At 36.2% G+C, this 22,362-nt stretch overlaps 1 long non-coding RNA gene across 3 annotated transcripts in view; it reads left to right on the plus strand.

Moving 5' to 3' along the window:
- LOC122908668 overlaps positions 1–22,362 on the plus strand; it is a 351,843-nt gene that overhangs the window by 1,226 nt on the left and 328,255 nt on the right. The gene's annotated exons all lie outside the window — the stretch shown is intronic.

Here is a 22,362-nt window from a genome sequence, read left to right on the forward strand (position 1 = left end):
GAGACCCAAAAGTTCAGAACTACATTGGAAATTACAGAGTTGGGGCTTTACTCATAGTATTATTACTCTAATGTTAAGCTACTTATAAACTTGTATGTATTCCTTTGTGGCAGATTTATACATGAATCAGGTACTGAATTTTATGTTCTGCCATTGCACACAGCAAATAGAACACAATTCAACCTAAGAAATATGAACTGAGACCTTCATGTTTAAGATAGTATGCCAAATAAATCCTGAGATACCAAGAAAAGTTAGAAACAGTCCCTGCCCTCAAAAAGTTGCCAGTCAAATGACTAGGATGGACATCTTTATTAACATGAATATATAGTAAAATACAAATCAAAATAAGTGATAGTAGAGAGGTGTAAGACAAAGGTTAGCATTTAAGTGGAGGGAGAAATCTGACTTAGGGATTTTGTATTACAAGGTACTCCTCTCAAGGGATGGGTGGAAAGATGAATTTTGGTGAGTGAAGATAACGTTCAGTCAGGAATTTAGTGTGTGCTGGGAGTCAGTAGGAAATAATATTATTCAGGTGTGTGTGTGTGGTGGCAGGGAGGGGGCCATATTAGAGATGGCCTTAAACATCAGGCTCAAGATTTTGGCTTTTCACCATTATGTCATCCCAGTGCCACTAACAATATAGGCATTCAGTACTCTTTTAGAAATATTGGGTGTGGTGCATAATAACAAGAGTCAGTATGAGGCTTTACAATAACTTTATGATTTCCTTATTGAATATCTACCATATTAAAATATAAGTTCCAAGACATGAAAATCTTTTTTTTTTATTTTTATATCCACAGGACCTAGAAATTTCTTGGAAAGTGTTTATCTACTGTATGAATGAATGAATGAATGGTAAAATGGGGATAAGACCAGGATTCTTTATTATTTACATTTAGTTTTCCTACTACTTATCAATGATTAACATCCTCAAAATTTACCAGTTCTTTGGTTCTTGCCGATTCCCCTTATGGCTCAGGTAACGGAAAGCAAATTCCCTAGAATTAAGCACTACTGATATTTAATTTTACTCTGTTTTTAACCTCTTACATCAATAGTCATCTCTTCACATTTTTAAAGGGATTACTAGGATAATTATAAACTGTGTAAATATTCAGGGAGAATTCACCAGCTTGTTTTTGTATCTCTACAGTAGAAATATAGTGGGTATATAACACATATTAAGCAAATAAATTCAGGGAAACAGTTGATGAGTTGAGGAATGTCTTTGCACCCTGTAGTATGCATTTACCTTCATATGTGAATGCCTCCAGTATCTGGTAGTCTGCAACTTAATACAGGTCAAACTCTCAGAGCCTCTTTATGTTTTTGCGGGGTGCAAAATTATCACTTAGAAGATCATTAGCTCTGGGGCGCCTGGGTGGCTCAGTGGATTAAGCCGCTGCCTTCGGCTCAGGTCATGATCTCAGTGTCCTGGGATCGAGCCCCGCATCGGGCTCTTTGCTTGGCGGGAGCCTGCTTCTCTCTCTCTCTCTCTGCCTGACTCTCCGCCTGCTTGTGATCTCTCTCTCTGTCAAATAAATAAATAAAATCTTTATAAAAAAAAAAAAAAAAAAAAAAGAAGATCATTAGCTCTTTGCTTCCATAATTTTAGGGGGCGCCGAAGTAGCATGTTTGGGGTCCCAGCCCCTATACACGGAGGTCGTCCTTTTCTCTATCCCTGGATAATATCTATAGCTTTTATGGGCAGTGACCAGCACATGTTAAGAAACCAGTGAAAAAAATATTTTTTTTGTCACTTGAAAAGATGTTCCTAAATGAAAATAAATAGACATTTTAAAAGAACTTATAAATGTGGTTCACTCACCCAAATTATAAGTCAACTATAGTGTCATACAAATGAAAAAGCCAAATAAACAGTGTCCTTGAACCAACAACATTAAAAAGTAAACCAATACCTGGAGGCTCCCCTTTTCCCCAAGAGAGACCTTTCTTCTGTGAGGATGACTTATATATCGTAATTTACTTTTATATGATTCATTTAAAAATGGGTAGAATTTCCCAGTTTAAAAATATGTGTTGATGGGGTTTATATGTGTTAGTTAAACTGGGGACGCAGGATTTGATTCACTTTGAGCTAATGAGCACAAAGTCGGGTGTTTTCTATCATCGGTGTCATTTTGGCAAATCTTCACACCAGTCCGGGGCCCCATCCTGTTGGACATGCTATTAATGCTTTATTTTTAGCCTATGCGAGAGGAGATGGTAACATACAGTGACCCAGAATTTTTACTTTATTCTAAGCCTATGGCTTGGCCTGGAGACTAATGGATTAGGGGAAGCATATCTTGTTCTAATAAAGCTGGGTATTCAGTTTCAGAGAAATGTACTGCAGTCTGTACTGCAGGATTTTCCCCCTAGTGGTTGACTTAAAGCTGTTGTGTTTGTTAATAACAATTGAAATGGATTCTCCTTCATATAGTGGAGCTAGGTTGGCAAGATTCTTTAATAAGTTTTTAAAAAAACTTGTTTAAGGAGAGCATGCAAGTTCCTTTAAATGGTCATTTTGGAAGACACAAATACAGTGCCTTGGAAAACATACTGGGGGCTTTTTCTTTATTCTTTGGAAGGTGAGGCTTTCAAAAATACACAAGTACAAAATATACACAGTAATGAAAATATTCTACTACTGGATTCCATATTATACTCCTTTTTATTAGCATAGAGAAAAGTTTTCTTCCTCTGATGCATGATGTCACTACTTTCTATAGTCAGTGTCACTGAGTCAGTTTAACATGATTTCTTTCCAACCAAACTGTAAACTCCTTAAAGGAAAGAAACCTTTCCCATGCTTCTTTTGAATCTCCCTATTAAAGTAAACGTAGTGCCAGTACTGAAGTTTGGTTTCTGACAATTGAATAAAGATTAAATTCTTATTTTTTTCCCTCTCATAAATTCAAATAAGTAGATTCAGACATACAGCAGTGACTTCTAAGGGGTGAAATGGAAGTCCTTCTAAAAGCTCTTTGTACTGAAAAGGACATGCCACAGCAGAAAGGGAAAGTTTCTTCTCTTTAAATCAAGTGTTTGATGAGATTTTTAAAAATAATATTTGAAATACAGAGATATCTATAAAAGCACAAGCCTCGCCTTCACTTGACAAAGCTATTTACATCTGGAAAAGATCCCTTCTGGCATACCTGTGTCTCTAGGGTGTTGTGTAACTGCAGGTGGAATGTTCCAAAGTCAGAACTGCTGAAAGTTAGGGCAAATCAGAAGTGTCCCTAGCAGCAAGAATTAACCTTAAGGAACTTTAAGACACTGATATGCTTTAAAGTTGTTCCTGGAAAAAAAAAATCATTTTTTTTATAATGAGTACATTTATGAGCACACAATAACCTGCTACCAAGATGAATAAAAATGAGAGTTCGTAGCAGCAAACTTCGATTTTAGCAAGTGCTAGAGGAAATAAAGGATGTGTAGCTGTATTGTTAACAGGAGTGAAGAACGTTTCTTGTATCTCTGGACCAAAGGCTAACAGAAGAGCTCTTGGTTACTAAGATGTATTCTTCTCTGGTTTCGGGCTCATTAACGATGGGAGTAGGAGGGAGAGGGTATAAAGCGGCAGCTGCAGCTGTGGGCTCTCAGATCATTTGTCACCTGGCATCAAGTTAGTGTTGGCAGGTCCAGAGTTCCAGCACAGAACACCAGCGAGCGAATGCCAACTGATTGCTGTTCCTCACCAGCTTACTGGCTAACTCTGACTCATTCTTCAGATCTCTGCCGAAGTGTTGCTTCCTCCAGGTAGCTTTGCCTGACCCCTCCAGATACACTTAGCACCTTTTTCTCTGCTATTACAGTCTCATGTTCTCATCCTTGCCACTGTACTTACCGCTGGAAGATGACCTGCCGGCTCCTTCACTAGACTGAAGGCAACAGCTGAGCCTTGTCCAATACTGCTCTGTTTCTGTGTCTGGCTTACAATAGGTTTGCGACTGTATATGAATATTGTCTGTTGCGTGATGATTTCAAGGATACGTAGTGGCTTTGGTGTCAGTGAAAGTTGCGTTTGACTCTTGGCACACATCAGATGAGAGGTGACTTAAACTCTGAGGTCTCAGTGTCCTCACCAACTGTCTGAGCCGATTATATACCTGTTCCTTAAACATGGTTGTTAAGGTTAAGAGTAATACCCGTTGTTATTATTATTACTATTGTACTATGATTATCTTCTCAGGGGTTTTCTAAAGCTCAACTGAGTTAATCTTCAAAAATAAAAATGCTTTATCAAATCAGTACTATTATCATTCTATTATGTATACAGGAAATAGAAGCACAGAAAGGTCAAGTTATTTGCCCAAGGCCACAGAGGGAAGAATAATTAAAATGGAAGACCTAGAAGAGTGCCCAGGAGAGAGCAGACTTGCACTAAATGTCGGGATAGGGACACTGCAGTTTTTTTTGGGAAAGGCTGATTTCTGTGTAAGTGAGAAACTACCCCATACAGTCAAGAACAGTTTGTTCCCTGATTTTAGAGTCTTCTGCGGCAGAGACTGTATTTGTAGAATTCTCATGGAAGGCAAATATGGTCAGAGAGAGATCTAAAATGTGTATACTCCGAGAGGATCTTTTTCTTTGAGCATTTTACAGTGTTGGGTGTAACAGAAATTAAAGGAACCCTTGTAGGAAACATGTTCTCATCACACTCTCAAGGCAAAAAGAAGCGGATGACAGCATCGCCTCATTTTGCTCACTTGACAGCCTGTTTTGTTCTGTTTTATTTATATATTTCTTTTATATGATGTTTGCCTTTCTCATTATAAAAAGTACACCCAATTTTATAGAAAATGGGTAAAATCCAAACTAACTACAAAGAAAATAACAAAAGTAACATATAATTATGCAAGCCAGGTAGGACTGTTATTTATACTTTGGCATATTTCCTTTCTTTCTTTGGACATAATTGCACATATATACATTCATACATATGCCTCTGTATACACGTTTGATCATGGAATTATGTAATAAATATAATTTCATGTCCTATTGTGTGTCTTTTATTTTATTATGTTAATAGCAGTTTTTTAAAAAATATAATTTTTAGTGCTTGCATATTATACTGTGTGGCTATATCATAATTTTATTTAATAATATTGCTTTTGTTTAATAATCTCCTCATTTTGGGAATTCTTCTCTTATTTCCATTTTAAACAGGTTTGATATGGTCCTCTACATTACAGATCAACCTCCTGAATGATCCTATTTAGATAAATGATTAACATCTAATAGTAAGGTTGTTAAAAGGTAGGACTGTGTTTCTACTCAGAAGTAAACAGGCCAAAAGAAGTATTTTAAAATAGATTCAGTCTTAGGAAATAATAAGGAAAAAGTAGAATTGCAGATGGAAATGGATTAATATCTCTTGAGTGACAATGATATGCTATGACCTACAAAGGTCAGCATTAGAATCACCATTTTTCTGTAATTAATTGGGGCTCAGAGAGGTTGAATGGCAAGATCAGGCTGCATTAGTGGCCCTCCTGGGATTCAAATGTAAGTTTCACTTCTGGGTCCTTTGTCTTTTCATCCCAACATATAGTCTACACAGTATGTTGGCAGTGCTCATAGCTCTACCTAATACTTAATTTCTTTGAGCCTCAGTATCCTCTTGTGTAAAATAGAAACAGTAATTCTCACTGCTTGGGGTTTTTGTAACAATTAATTTAAATACTATAGAGAGACTGAGATCCTAAGAAATATACCCTAGGACTCAATTTTAGATAGCTATGTCATAAAGTACAATCTCAAGCTGATAAAGCTTCGGAGTCCCTTAGGAGTTTCGGTACCGGCAGAAGGCTTGTTAGTCCAAAGTCCCAGACACAAACCTAGGAGATTCAGATTCAGAATCTGAGGAGGGTCACTGTCTTTGCTTTTAACAAGTTCCCTTGGTGATTTTGATGATATATTAAATGGCAACCAAAGATATAGGCAACTAGAAAAAAATAGGCTGAAGGGAGGTTGAAAGGTTTAATATGAGACATAGGAATTTGTCAGTCAGTAGATACTGGTTGAGGATAGACTGAGGCCTCCCCGGGGAGAGAGCTCGGTTGGAAACCGTCAGAATGTAAAAATACCTTGGGGCATGAAGCCTTCCTTTCCCCCAAGCCATTTGAAATATGAAATACATGAGGGGCCCTCGAATTCAAAAGCAAAAATAATACTGAGTTGACTGCAACAGAAGTGGCCGACAGTAAAGGTTTACGGACATAGCTAAAACGTGCTTTGAAGTAAGTTGAGTATGAAAATAAATGCGCTGGAACCTTGATGCCTGTATATCATAATCACCAGTCCACTACCTAAACTAAGAAATCTCATTTGAGGTTTTGATTTAACTTTTTATAAGTATGATATCTTAGGATTAGTTCGTACCTTCTCTGTATTTCTATTGAAATTTTCCAGCCTTTTATACAGGATAACAGTTGATTAAATTGATTTTGACTACAACGTAGGAGCCTCATTCAAAGAGAATTCTTAAGAAGTGCTTTCTGAGTTAATTACTTTTCGATTCATGTATTCATTATTTTTGTTACTTGACAGAAACATTTTGTAACTTTAAAAAAGTTCTCTATGAAAAACATTTACCACTAGCATTTTAAAATGGTACCAAAGGTTTTAGGACGTGTGGGTTTTTGCTGTCCTTGTTGTTTCTGTATTGTGGGTATTTGATGTGATTTTCTAAAGAAAATATTTCTAGTACTTCACACCAATGTTCTCTAAAACTATGTGTTTTTTTTCTTTTTTGGTCAGAACTTAGTAAGCCACCTGAAATTAATTTCTTTGAAATTATTATTGAAGGTATTTTAAATTATTATTGAAGTTTATGAAATCCCTTGCTGTACCTTCAGCTACAGAAAAATTTTCAGTTGTGTCACCTAATTTCATCAATCTGTTACCGAGTAATAAACTTAAAGGAAGCTGGACACATGACTGATAGGAAATGTGGCATTTCTAGTCTATTGGTAAGCTTTTTCTGGTTAAATATAACCTAAAAGTTCTCTATAATTGTAATTTTACTTGGCCCTAAACTACAATCTTAAAATCTTAGAGGGCTAAAGAAGAGCTTAGAAGTGATTTTCTTCTGGATGAGATGAGAATCTTTACAAATTCAAAGCACTTTCAGAGAAGCCACTTCATACCTTCCCTGGCGAATCTGTTGCCGTAAGGAGTTCCCTGTATCATGAAATTCTTAGTTAAATCCTTTCCAAAATCTCTCCTGCTATATAAGCCCACATCTTCTTTCTTGATCTTAGTGAAGATGGAACATCTAGTCACTGTCCTTTTAACACAAGTCATTAGATATCAGAAGGATATAATCGAAATCTTCCTCAGCAAATACTGCCGACAGGTCACCTACGTAGATGTAAGCCTAATGATTTCCTTCTGCAGAGGTTCTGGAGTAGAATGTTGCATGCTTTACATTCAGAAAGATACAAGAACTGCTTTTCCAGGCCGCTTTGAAAGCTAGAGAATCACTTTCCTTGGTTTTGGTTTTAGCTAAATTATTTCTTAGCTATCATTTCTTGAGTTTCTCCACTTGCCTTCTCATCTTCTGCTCTTGACTAGCTACACTGAGAAACAAATGGTGGCTGAATCCTAAAAAGAGCACTTTACAGTATGACTTCACAGATTCATGATTTTGTATGTAAATTTCAGAGACGCCTGTCATCACTGCTTTTGAGGCATGTAGTATTCATATGCAGAGCTTTGTGCCAACATTAAGCGGGCTTATAAATAATGCAAAAGAGTAAAACTTGCCCTTGAGGCACGTGTGTAACAGTAACAATAACATTATTACCCACTTGCTGTGTATTGAATCCTGATAACAATCCCGATGGTGGTGGTGGGGGTGCGGGGAGTTGGGGGAGACAGGACTGTCTGACTAAATGATTGTTGGGCAGAAAAAATTTTTCTTCTATTCTTCTAAGTTCTTTGGGTGGTCCAATATTAAATTGACAAAAAACAGATTGGTTGGAAAAAACAAATTTAATTTTGTAGGCACAGAAACCCCATAAAAAATATGAGACCTGAAGGCAGTCAGGCAATTGAGGCTTATATGTCATCCTGAGCTAACGAATGGGATAGGGACTGGGGTTCCAAAGGAGAGGAGGGCAATTCTTAGGGAAGTGAGAAGAGCAGGTGTTTGATAATCAGATGTTCGCCCTGGCATGCAGGTAAATCAGATGAAAGAATGATCTTTGGTAATAGTTCTCTTTCTGGGCCAGACCCCCATCTAGATTATTTTAGGTAGTTAAGGGATAGGTAAGAGTTTTTAAGTCAGCTGGGTCTTGATTACCTTCAATTCAAAATAATCCACGTGACAAAGTACATTATTTTGGGATGGTATATTCTGTTCTCCTTCATAATCACACTGATCGTTTCACTTGGTTCCTAAGTAATGACTTTTTGTCTAGATAAAGGCCTGTTCTGTCTTTTGGCTTAGAAACTTAACCTGGTATCTTCATTGCTTTGATATCATTTGCAGTCATTTCACCATAGTTTTGTACCACCCAAAATTTCCATGTTTCCCCCCCCCTCATTCTTCTCATTTTGTAACCCTCTATTCTGGTATGTTTATGAATTTTTCAGTTTGGTAAGTTTGGTAGGATCTCACTAATTGCCACTTTTTACACATAATCTTCTAATGTCTATCTATCTCCCACTCAAATGGAGCTTATTATATAGATATCTCACATAAAGGAAATTAGATGCGCTACAGACTGACTTTGTCAAATTTAAACCCATTTATTAAAATTGAGTACAATTCAGGGGCATCTGGGTAGCTCAGTTGTTGTGCGTCTGCCTTTGGCTCAGGTCATGGTCCCAGGGCCGTGGGATCTAGTCCCTCATCAGGCCCCCTGCTTAGCGGGAGGCCAGCTTCTCCCTCTCCCCATCTCCCTGCTTGTGTTCCCTCTCTCATTGTGTCTCCCTCTGTCAAACAAACAAACAAATAAATAAATATTTTAAAAAATTGAGTATAATTCAGGATGCCTGTGTGGCTCAGTCGATTAGCAGCAGCTGCCTTTGGCTCTGGTCATGATCCCCGGGGTCCTGGGATCCAAGTCCTGTGTCAGGCTCCTTGCTCAGCGGAGAGCCTGCTTCTCCCTCTCCCTCTGCCTGCCACTCCCACTGTTTGTGCTCTCTCTCTCTCTCTGTCTTTCTCCCTCTGAGGAATAAATAAATAAAATCTTAAAAAAAAAAAAAAAAGATTGAGTACAATTCATTGCGATGAATTATCCTGACATAGGCTTATGATTTCATAAGTCAATTTCAGAGATTTTTTCATATCTACTATTACATTTTTTAGAATACATCTTTTTTAGCTTTGCTGATATATTTTCAGAGGGCTTCACCATGCCATGTTGAAATGTTTCTGAAAAATAAAAGTGGAGAGTCACCTTAGTCTTTGTTAGCATTGCAAGACTGGACAAATTACAGTGGCCAAGGATGTAATGTATTGAGTTTGAGACACATGAGAAATTTTATCAGTAAGAAAAGGATACTGTTTTTCTGTTTTAATCTACATAACATAGAGAAGAATATGAAAAATCTAGGTTTGTATAATTATTAGAATAGACATCAGAAAATGATGCTTTACAAATTACTCTGCTATATTTTTAGCTTTCATTTACTGCTGATAAGTAAACTTCAGAGCTTGAGAAATTACTCTCTTTAATTTTGTCTAAAGCTCTACTTAAACAAATCAATTACTAATTTGCATTTTATTATAAAAAGTATTGCTGTAGAGGAAATTTCCTGTATTGCAGGTAGGGAGTGAAGTATTCCATAATTGTTGTTGTGAAATGGTTTTTATGATCTGATAACAAACTATATCAAAACTAATTTATTACAAATATAAACATGAAATGCAGGAGACTAATAGAAATAAAAGAATTTCAGCCAATAAAACTCCAGGGAATATGCTTTCTTTCAAAAAACTGCAGTGATAACACAGTTATCTAATTGATGTCTGGAGTTTTAATTTGATAAAGTAGTCTATTTACTTACAACTGAAAATGTCAGCAATGTATGCATGAAGGCTCATTTTCAGGTATTAAATTTGAATAGAATATATCAAGTTATATTGCTAAGAACAAGAATAAGGCCCAGAAAATAGAAGGGTCTTTAACTCCCTGCCCTATTTTTGTTTTATTTTGTTTTGATTTTATTTCTATACTACACCCTCCCCTGTCTTCTCTGCTTTCTTGCTCCATCCCACACCTGGAACATCTTGGAGTAATGAGATTCCTGAAGTAAGAACTCCAGTAAGATGAGAACACTGTAAAAATAAGGCGGTGGTGGTGGTTAGAGGAAGCAGCTGAAAGGGTTTGCTTGTATTCCAAAATACATGCATCTGCACCTGCAAGAAGACTTCTGCCATCACAGTCAACTCTTTATTATTTAGAGAGCTCTCTGCTTTGTGGAGACTTGGCTGTCACCCCAGACTTGCTTCCCTGAAACACCTAACTTTGCTCTTGGCTGTCAGCAGCATGGTCTCCTCAGGAAGGGATCAGATTCAACGGAGGAGGAGACTGTTTGAGTGCATGTGTAGATAGTATGAATGAGTCCAAATTCCAAACGCAAAGATTAAAGGGTTTGGGTATGCCCCAAAACATGCATCTTTTTCTACCTTGTTAATAAAGAGATTGTGAGAATTGTGTACCTGTAATGTATTTCAGTGCAGTGTATACTCACATATATTTCATGAGGTCTCTGCCTTAGCTTCATATTTAACATTTAACCATCCAAATGTCCAGTCATTTCACCCTGGCTGCATGAATTTGCATGCAGTCAAATATTTGTTTTCCTTTTAGTGCCACCTCAGAAAACTATTACATTTTTAACATTCCCTGAAGTTTTAATACTGCATAAAAAGAAAATGCAACATACCTAATGCTCCTCTCATTCATCCAGGGGGAGAATGTAACGTACTGGTGTTTTGGATTTCCAATCTTTGCAAGTATTTATTTATAAAATCGAAATATTTTAAAAAATCACAAAGCAAACCATAAATAGCTGCTAATGTCTTTCTTTTGGCTACCAAAATATAAATATAATATAATATAACACAGCCATAATTACTATGATTGAGAAGAGATCATTTTACATTTCCTGTACTTGCTACATTCTCTCGAGGAATTTTGCCTCAGATTAAAGCCTCACCAGAAACAAGTTAATAGATGTTCATGTAAAGATGGCAATATAATGGACTATATTTAACAAGAACACTGCTGCCTCTTTCATTTATAAGCGAAAAGCATTAAAGATGTGGAATCTCAATATTTAAAAGGACATTGAAAGTATTACAATCCAGCATCCAAGAGGAGGTGGTAGTGAATGGAATGAAACTGTTGAGAGTTTTCAGGGACAGATCGTTTACCATCTTTCACATCAATTCAAAGTTTGAACATTTATTCACTGGACACTGGAGGCTTACGTGTGGTTTTCGCATGGGATAATAAGACTAAATTGTTTTTGAGACTATGGACTCTGAAAAACAATCTGAGTGGTTTGAAGTGGCGGGGGGGTGGGAGGTTGGGGTACCAGGTGGTGGGTATTATAGAGGGCACGGATTGCATGGAGCACTGGGTGTGGTGAAAAAATAATGAATACTGTTTTTCTGAAAATAAATAAATTGAAAAAAAAAAAGAATGGTAATCCTGGTAACAATGTGAAAGATGAGTTGGAAAAATAAATAAATAAATAATTAAATAAATAAATAAATAAAGCTTGTGGGAAGAAAATGTGGCTGAGACTGAACTAAGGCATTAGTGGTGGAAGGATGGGAAGGAGATTTAGAAAGGAATTTTTTTTTAAAGATTTTTTTTTTAATTTATTTGACAGAGAGAGACACAGTGAGAGAGAATACAAGCAAGGGGAGTGGGAGAGGGAGAAGCAGTCTTCTCGTGGAGCAAGAAGCCCAGTGTAGGTCTCCATCCTAGGGCCCTGGGATCATGACCTGAGCCAAAGGCAGATGCTTAACTATCTGAGCCACCCAGGTGCCCCTAGAAAGGCATTTTAGAAGTAGACTAATAGGCAAAAGGAAGAGAGAAGTTAAAGATGAGTCCAAGATTTCTAGCTCATGTGATTGGGTAGCTAATTGTACGATTAATCATAATAGGGAATAGCAACTAAGCTTTATTGAGAGGAGACTTTGGATTTTAGGGGGAAAGCAGAATAATGAAGTGGAGATAATGAATTTGGAGTTGGTCAAGCTGTTTGTTACCTATTGGGTGTAAATGTGGAGCCGTAATTGTTAACTTCAGTACTGTAGACTGTACTGTAGACACTTTGAGCTGCATAATTCTTTGTTGTGGCAGGGATGCCTTGTACATAATAGAATGCCTAGCAATATCTCTGGCCTCTACCCACTGGATGCAAATAGTACCCATCTCAGTTGTGTCAACCAAAAATATCTCCAGACTCTTCCAAGTGTTTTCTGAGGCAGGGACAAATCGCCCCAGTTGAGAACCACTGATACAAAGAAGGTGGTACAATTGTGTGTCTAGAATTTAAGATATATATGAGACTTGAAGTCAGTATGTAAAATCATCAATGGTAGTGATTTAAATAATGTGCATAGATGAGATTGTGTAGAAGAACATAGATGATTATATACTTACCTCATTTTTCCATGAACAAAGACTGAAAATTCCTAAACTCATGAGGTAGATTCTGTTTTTGAATACTTTCAAATGTTTTATATTATTATTTTTGTTATATGTTGTCACATATTGAGCCAAATTCCTTGTATTGGGACAAAATTAATCTTTGTGTAACTATAAATGATATTGTAATACTGTGATATATAAGATTTCTCATATATACTTGGTCTTCATCTACAGTTCCTGGCTCACAGTTCCCAAAACCCTTGGAATTTCCTCAGCATAAGAGCAATGAGGTATTTTTAGCTATAATATTTCGTTTCTTGTCCTCTGTTCATGAGAAACACTTTAGAACCCTTAGAACCATGAGGTGAAATGGGTGTCTTGTTATTCATAACAAGCCCTTTCCACCACAACTGGGTTTACGATAGTGAGGTGATTTTTGGAAAGCACCTGAGAATGAGGGCTGGTTGCCAGTAGAACCAGCTGGGAACAGAATGTTGGAACCTTGAATCCCGGGCCCTGATTCTGTGAGAGAGGAGAGGGGCTTGAGGATGACTCAATTACCAAGAGCCAGTAAGTTAATCAATTATGCCTATGTAATGGATACTCCATAAAATCCAAAAGGAGGAGGTTTGGAGAGCTTCTAGGTTGAGGAACCAGAACACTTCCAATACTACCATGCCAGTCCCCAAGCTCCACAAAGACAGAAGACCCTTTGTTCAGAACCTCACCTTATGTATCTCTTCATCTGGATGCTGAGTCATATCCTTTAATACTTTTTTTAATAAATGAGTAATCTAGTGAGTTCTATGAGCTGTTCTGGTAAATTAATGGAACCCAAGGACAGGGTGGTAGGAACCTCTCAATTATACCCAGTCTGTCAGAAGTGTAGGTAACAACTTGTACTTGTGATTCAGATCCTGAATTGGAGAAGGTTTTTGGAACCTTCAGTTTGTAGCTGGTTGGGTCAGAAGCACAGGTGATCTGGGCTTGTGATTGGCATCTGAAATGGTGGGTGGTCTCATAGAACTGAGCTCTTAACCTGTGGAATCTGATGCTCTCACCAGGTATATGATGTCAAAATTGAATTGTAGAACAACCAACTGATGTCTCTAGAACTGCTTACTGGTGTGGGAGACTCCTCTACACCTCGATTGATACCAGAACCTAAAGGACACTAAGGTCTATTGGGACAAATTATTTTTCTTAAATCCCTCTACATATTTTAATACAGTTATTGAATTAATTCCTAGAATTCACTATTATCTCCTGGCTAAAGAGCCTTTAATATTTTTTACTTTCTTTTATATGCAATATTTTGAAACTTTTTGCAACATGAGTACTCTCTATTAAATGGCAACCATTTGAATATCTTCCTTAAGCTATAGAGCATAGAACTGAACAAACATGTTTGACCTGTCCAATTTTGAGAAAAACTATCAGTTTCCTGATTTTTGTCATATTTTATTAAAATACCTCAAAATTATATTCGCTCTTTTTTGTCAGCTACATTGTTCTTTTGTTTTTATTTTGTATGCACTTTCTGTTAAATCAGATTTCGTATCATATACCACTGATTTTTTTTGTTTGTTTGTTTCTAACTCAAACATGAAAATTTTTATCCATCCTTTCAAAAATACACTCTTCTTTCATTTAGCCCATCATTTCAACCTGTCTGATCTTTTTGGATTATGATTTCATCCTTCAACATGTTTATTGTTTCTCACAGTTTTATGCCATCTGCACAGTTGATCAGCATACCCTACAGACACAGTGATCTAAGTTATTAATAAAAATGTGAGTGGGTTAAGTCCAGAGTTAATGGGATTACACAGTGCTATGGGTTTTCTCTTCAGTGCTTTTAAAGCTATTTTTTACTTAAAGGTCTTTTTTTTTTTTTTTTTAAGATTTTCTTTATTTGACAGAAAGAGATATCACAAGTAGGCAGAGAGGTACACAGAGAGAGGGGGGAAGCAGGCTCCTTGCTGAGCAGATAGACTGATACAGGGCTCGATCCTAGGACCCTGAGATCATGACCTGAGCAGAAGGCAGAGGCTTAACCCACTGAGCCATCCAGGTGCCCCTACTTAAAGGTCTTTTTACTTTCATGGAGTACTATAGAAATGAGACTCATGTTAAAAGACATTATGTTCAATCTTTCCCAGACAAAACTTCCAAACATAATTTTTCTACAAGAAATGGTAAGGTAGATTATGTTCCATTTATAGAATGAGACAGAATATTGTTATGGGGGAAAATGATTGTATTAATTGATAAAACAATGTTAAATGATAGAGGCAGAATACAAATTTAAATCCAAAATATGACATCACTATTTATAAATAGTTGTGGATATAAATGTAGATCTAGTTCTAGGTGTGGATATAGAGAATACTGGAATCTTAATGATAGTTGCCTTTAAAGTGGTAATTATGATTGGTGTTTTTTTACTATTTTATAGTCTCAAATGTTATATGTAATGATTTTTGTCACCTTTACATTCAGGAAGTAAAGATTAAAATATACTTCTATATTTTATAAGTATGAATTAACAAAAATAAAAACAGAATCTGGAAGAAAATACATTTATCTCTGACTACCAGACTTTGAGACAAAGACCTTATTTTTTTTTTAAGATTTATTTATTTATTAGAGAGAGAGAAAGAGTGCACACAAGCATGGGGAGTGGCAGACAGAGGGAGAAACGGGCTTCCCGCTGAGTGAGGAACCCAGAGTCAGGCTCAATCCCAAGACCTTGAGATCATGACCAGAGCCGAAAGCAGACACTTAATTGACTGAGACACCCAAGTGTCCCAAAGACCTTATCTTTAGTGATAGGAGAAACTGTTTTCTTTTTTTATTAAAATTCATTTAATTAACATATAATATATTATTTGCTTCAGGGGTACACGTCTGTGATTCATCAGTCTTATATAGTACCCAGTGATCATTACAACCCATACCCTCCCCAATGTCCATCACCCAGTTGCCTCATCCAAGAGAAACATTTAAGGAAGCCACAGGTTTTCTGTAGTCTGGAAGAGTAACAAAAGCTGGAGTTGCATCAGATTTCCCATCACCGGCACTCTGCCACTGCTGAGTGGCAGAGTGTGGTTAGATGCGTTAAGAGGTGTGGTTGGATGTGTTAGGAGAAGCTGTTAGATGCAGAAACTTATTTGCTTGTCTTTCTTAACAGAGTTGTTATAACGATTAAATGAGATGATGAGAAAATTTGTACAAAGTAAGGTTAAAAGTCCTATTCAAGGGTAAGTTATTGATTAAAAGACTTTCAGTTGTAGTTACTTTAATTTGAGTGAGTATCATGCATTATAAACACATTATGGGAATATTTGACTCGTCTTCAGGGTAAATTCCTTGAAGTCAGAGACCACATCCTATTAATCTACGTATCTTGTAACACCTAACACATTCATTACCTTACACCTTACACATGGATATTGCATGCTGGCAATATTTGCAGGTTAGTAATGATTGTTTTTAATTAAGAGAAACGGAATAATATTATTATTGTAAATTATCGAGTACTAATCCTGTTATTCTGCCATCTTGGTGAAGCAGATGATCCATCAGTATTATTGCTGAGTGATATGTACCATTTGACTTCCTCCTCTTCACTCCCTAATTTTAGGCACTCACTGAGATTTTATGCTTGGTCCTATTCTCTCTTTATATCTTTATCATTTTTATTGTATCCATTTATGTGCTTTAATATGTCTTCTCGGCACTGATGACTCTTCAATCAGCCTTGACTTTTTCCAGTTCTACATTTCTGACCCTTAGCCAACAATCTCTTCTGGTTATCTGCTTACCTACTCAGATTCAGCATCCACAACCTACTACTAACCTACTCAGATACCAGATCCACAGTCCTGCACTGACATTCCATGTTCCAAATACACATACAATATACTCATTCTTTTAGGTGTCTTTTTTTTTTTTCCCAATTTATTTATTTTCAGAAAAACAGTATTCATTATTTTTTCACCACACCCAGTGCTCCATGCAAGCTGTGCCCTCTATAATACCCACCACCTGGTACCCCAACCTCCCACCCCCCCCGCCACTTCAAACCCCTCAGACTGTTTTTCAGAGTCCATAGTCTCTCATGGTTCACCTCCCCTTCCAATTAACCCAAATTCCCTACTACTCTCTAACGCCCCTTGTCCTCCATGCTATTGGTTGTGCTCCACAAATGAGTGAAACCATATGATAATTGACTCTCTCTGCTTGACTGATTTCACTCAGCATAATCTCTTCCAGTCCCGTCCATGTTGCTACAAAAGTTGGGTATTCATCCTTTCTGATGGAGGCATAATACTCCATAGTGTATATGGACCACATCTTCCTTATCCATTCATCCGTTGAAGGGCATCTTGGTTCTTTCCATAGTTTGGCGACTGTGGCCATTGCTGCTATAAACATTGGTGTCTTTTAAGGACACTAATCTTCCCAGTCACCTATGCTAGGATTTGTATTCTCTCTGGTCCACTTTCTCTGTCCTTTATCTTCATGATAAGCAAAAAATTTTCAAATCTTGATGATTTCATTTTTAGTGATATCTCTAGAATCCATCTTCTTTCTTATTTAGATCTAAAACCAAGTTCAGGTCTTTGTCATCAATCATTTGACCATCACAATACCCTCTTCTAGCTGTCAAATGAGAATGACTCTTATTTCTCCCCAGTTCAAAATTCTATAGTTGACTATTCTTTTACCTGCTGATTTTAATTATATTATTAAAGTCCCATTAATATCATTTGAGAGGAATAGGCTTGGGGAAAATATTAATTTATTTCTTGAAGATAATCTAGGTTTTTAACCTTGTGTAGTATGTTGCATATCATTATTCTGTTGTTCCACCCAAAACTGATGTTTGACTTCCTTTTCCATATATTACCCCTTGAGTATTATACATACTGAAAGCAGGAAATGGGTGTTCACATGAGGGAACTGGGATTGAGATTTCAAATGTTAGGCACAAAATGGAAGACCCATACCCACCACAAAGAATAAAGAGCTAACTGAGCTTCAACCCTCAGGTAGTATCAGGGAATCTTTTGAATCCTGTAAAATGGCTGCAAGCCTTGGCTTGTTTGTCTATGGTTCTGCTCAGGATGGCACTAAGGAAAGCCAGTTAAGTCTGCCTTACATTTATTTTACCTTCTTACTGCCTTTCTTGACTTTCATTAAATAGAAATATTGAATAAAGTGAGATGAGATTAGAAACATTTAATGGAATAAGGAAATCTTAAAGGTAGTCTAGGAAGAGGGAAAGGATGCTCTTTTTTAGAGAAGTGTTGCTTGAAACTTCTATTCAGAGCAGTATGTTGGGTGGCTTATTGAGAAATGGTGACTCAAAGGCAGGTTGAATAGAGAAGATTTAATCTGGTCAAAATGGGGTGAAAAAAACTTAATGCCAAGTTATAAAGAAGGTTATGATACAGCAGATTAACAGGAAATAGTTTTGCACTTGATCCAAAGACACTAATTTCAGGTCACATGTCAGTCACATTTAAAGGAGAAAAAGCAGTTTGTGGATATGAAAACGGTTTTTCCACTATTAGGTATGCCCAAAGAAAATGTTGACAGAAAAATGTTTTTGTTCTTTGTAATGAAGCCTGTAGACTTTCAGATAGAATTTAGGGATAAATATTTGAATCCAAATTACTATCTTTAAAAGCCCAAAGTGCTAATACTATTAAACCATTTATGTATGCATTTCTAATTGTTTAAAAGAAAAAAGTAGGCTGAATAGCATATTAAATGTAAAAGCATATTTTCTTCTTAAATAATAAATGGAATTACCAAATACATTTATTTTCAATTTGGGAGATGAGGGAGATAGATAATGCTAACCATTTGGTATCTTATTGTTGCAAATGAAAACCTATATAATAATGTTTCTCCAAAGCAGATATTTGTGTGGTACATGATTGTAAACATTCCATTTAAGAGTTGCCTTTGGGATTTTTCTAGACTTTTACCCCATTTAGTGGAAATTCCAGATTCCAGGAACTGGAGATTTGGACTATGCTATATTCTAGTCATCTAGTCTCAATTTTCTCACTGGGTTCCCATCTTACCAATTCTTTTTTAAATGCTTCCCCTTGCTTAAAACACCATGTCTCTCAGCTACATAGTGCCAATGTGCATCCTCATTTTTAAACTGTTACCTCCTTTTTCCTTCATTTGACTCATTCTCTAATTCTTTTCTTATCTTATGCCTCAGTAATTATAGCATCTTTAGTTCTGCCAAAATGGGCAAGTGTATCATTATGTTTAAAGTGCAAAGCAGTACGAAACCAAGAAGATCATGGGTTGTTTTTACTTTGGTACAAATTCTTCTGGTTGCATTCTGGTTCTATGAAACAAAGGAAATGGCACTGAAAATGCAGTAAAACTCACCTTAGTTTTAAGTTAACTTTCTTAGGTTGGGAACAAAATTCGCAGTTTGTTGATTGGGCTTTCTGAAATGATAAAACAAAGTGAAGAAAATCCTGAAAAGAGTGACTAACAGGGACAATAAAAAATTTTTAGTTGATGAAATGAAAAGTAATAGACTAATTTTAGAAAATTAACAGATAATGAAAGCATGCATTTTAATCTTTTTTAAACTTTGCTATCTTCCTTTTGTCTTTAAACATAGATACGCATCTTCTGTCTTAGATTTTTTAATTTACTTGCTATCACATTATGTTAAGTCTTTATAGCTCATTGCTTTATGGTCACGTTGTTTGATGCTTTCAACTTCTACTTTTCATCTTCACTTTTCTTAATTTCATGCATTCTCATTTCCTTCCCACTCCTCTGTAGACCACTGCTCTCATGAAAGGTCAGCGCCTTGCATAGTCAGGACTGATCTTCATATATCACTTGCGTTTAAGACAGCACATTGGGTTATAAACAGTGTGAGAAAGGACCGCAGAGACCATTTAGTCGAAGCATTTATTTTACAGATGAGGAAGCCCAAACCTAGAGAGACTAAGTGACCTAATCAAGGTCTCTTAACAAGTTAGTGACTGTGGCAAAGTAGAATTCCTGTACCCTAATTCCTAATTCAATGCAGTTATATGATTAAGATCTAAATTTTTAGTTCTTGAGGTAAAAATGAAAGAGGATCTTTTTCCTGTACAGGAATGAGTCTTTGGTAATGCTGGGGAGAAGTTAACATTTCAATGCTTATTGTGTACCAAGTGTTTGCTGAATATTAATTGTCTTCCATAGTTGCCCTCATTTAATCCTCACAGCAATCCTATGAGGTCAGGGTGTTACTATTCCCACTTTACAGATGGGGAGATGGGTCAGATAATAAATAACTTGACTAATATGACAGAGTCATAGACTTAGAGAAACTATATAAATATTAATAAGAAAAAAACCCATCTAGTCCTCTTGCATAAAGGCTGCTTGTGGGAGGCCAAGACACTGAGTTATTCCTTATCTGCTCAGGGATAGGAAGGAGAAAGAAAAGGATAAACAGTAGTGGCCTGACTGAATCCCAGTGTGTGCCTCTGTCTCTGCAGGGATCAGATGTGTGTTCTGTAGCCTCAGGATGTTTCTGTTCTCCCATACTGTCTTATTATCTTAAAAGCACCTAATTCATGCCTCTTGTACAGTGCATGTACATTTTCATTTATTTATTTTTTTTAAGATTTTATTTATTTATTTGTCAGACAGAGATCACAAGTAGGCAGAGAGAGAGGAGAAAGCAGGCTCCCCGCGGAGCAGAGAGCCCAATGCGGGGCTCGATCCCAGGACCCTGGGATCATGATCTGAGCTGAAAGCAGAGGTTTTAACCCACTGAGCCACCCAGGCGTCCCTGTACATTTTCATTTAAAATAGATATTAAGTGTCACTGTATGCTGGAGTTCATTATATAGTGGTGGACAAAACACATAATTACCAGAACATTAAGAGCAAGGGGAAAAGTCCAACCACTACTCTCCCATAAAAAAAAAAAAAAGCCTTATTTTTTCTGCGTTGCCACCTAATTCCCCATCATCTAGTACTACAAATTCAACCTTTGTCACTGTAGTCCTCATCTATTACTCTTCAACACACTCTTATTGTGTTACATACTGCCGAATTAACCCAGTATACCAAAATGTCATATAATCATTTCAAATTTTGTCCCATTCATTTATTGGTCTATTAATTCTATAAACATTCACTAAGTATCTATTATAACTGAGAGAATTACCTGAATCAAGGACATAAAATGAAAAAGGCACGATTCCTGTCTTTAAATTCCACTGACAAAGAATCATAAATAAATATATTAATTAAGTCTAATTAAGAAAATAGAATCCTAAATATTATTTTGCTACTATTAGTATAAAATAGTACTACTGCCCACCTATTATATACTAAGCATTTTATATATAATTATATAATGATGTTTTATATTGTCATGTACTTTATCATGTACCCACGACTGTGTTTTACATATGTTATTTCAGTAAGTCCTGTCAGAAAGAAATACTAGTTCCATTTTATATGAGAGGAAGCTGAGGCTCATGTAGTTAAATGATCACCTATGGTTGCATAGCAGGTAAGCAGCAGAGATGAGAACTGAGAGAAATCCAAAATCCTTTGTTTTTTTTCTGTTTCATCATGGCATGTCTCTGGTGTTGTTGAAGCAAATCTCAGATTTTAATTAATTTTGCTTGGAGTATTTGGGGATGATTTCAGTAGAGGTCATATGTCAACTAGGTCTGAAAGCTAGGTAAGAATTCTGGATGTAAGAATGTGTATTTCAACCCAACAAAGATATAAAGACTATAGTGTAAGATTTTATTGGTCAGTAGCTTCAGGGACTTGTGTAGTATATGTTACCCAAGTATTTGGGTCTTACGTTGCTATAGTCAATGGAAATAGATCAATGGACTTGGAATTCACAAAATTTCCCTTTTTCCAAAGGGAAAAAAAACATTTAAATTTACGTTTTAAATTCAAGTATAGTAACATACAGTATTATATTAGTTTCAGATATGCAATATAATGATTCCAGAATTCTATATGAATGAAATCATGGGGTATTTGTCCTCCTCTGATTTATTTCACTTGGGATTATACCCTCTAGACCCATTCATATTGTCACGGATGGCAAGATTTCATTCTTTTTTATGGATGGATAATGTTTTATTGTGTATATATATATATATATATATATATATATATATATATATATATCTTCTTTATACCTTCATCTATCAATTGGCACTTGGACTGTTTCCTTAACTTGGTTATTATAAAGAATAAGTAAACACAGAAGTATGTATATCTTTTCAAATTAATGTTTTTGTTTTCTTTGGATAAACACCCACTAGTGGAGTTACTGGATCATTTGGTAGTTCTATTTTTAATTTTTTGAGGAATCTCCATACCGTTTTCCACAGAGGCTGCATAAACTTACATTCCTACCAGAAGTTCACAGAAGTTCCTTTTTTTCCCCATATCCTTGCCAGCACTTGTTATTTCTTCTGTCTTTGATTTTAGCCATTCTGACATGTGAGAGTGATATCTCATTGTGGCTTTTATATTCATTATTTTGATGATAGTGATGGTGAACATCTTTTCATATGTCTGTTGGCCATCTGTATGTCTTCTGTGGAAAAATACCTATTCATGTCCTCTGCCCACTTTTTAATTGTATTATTTGGATTTGTGGTGTCAAGTTGTGTGAGGTTTTTTTTTGTATATTTTG

The sequence above is a fragment of the Neovison vison genome, chromosome 6 (genome assembly GCF_020171115.1).
Source record: "Neovison vison isolate M4711 chromosome 6, ASM_NN_V1, whole genome shotgun sequence".
Taxonomy (NCBI): domain Eukaryota; kingdom Metazoa; phylum Chordata; class Mammalia; order Carnivora; family Mustelidae; genus Neogale; species Neogale vison.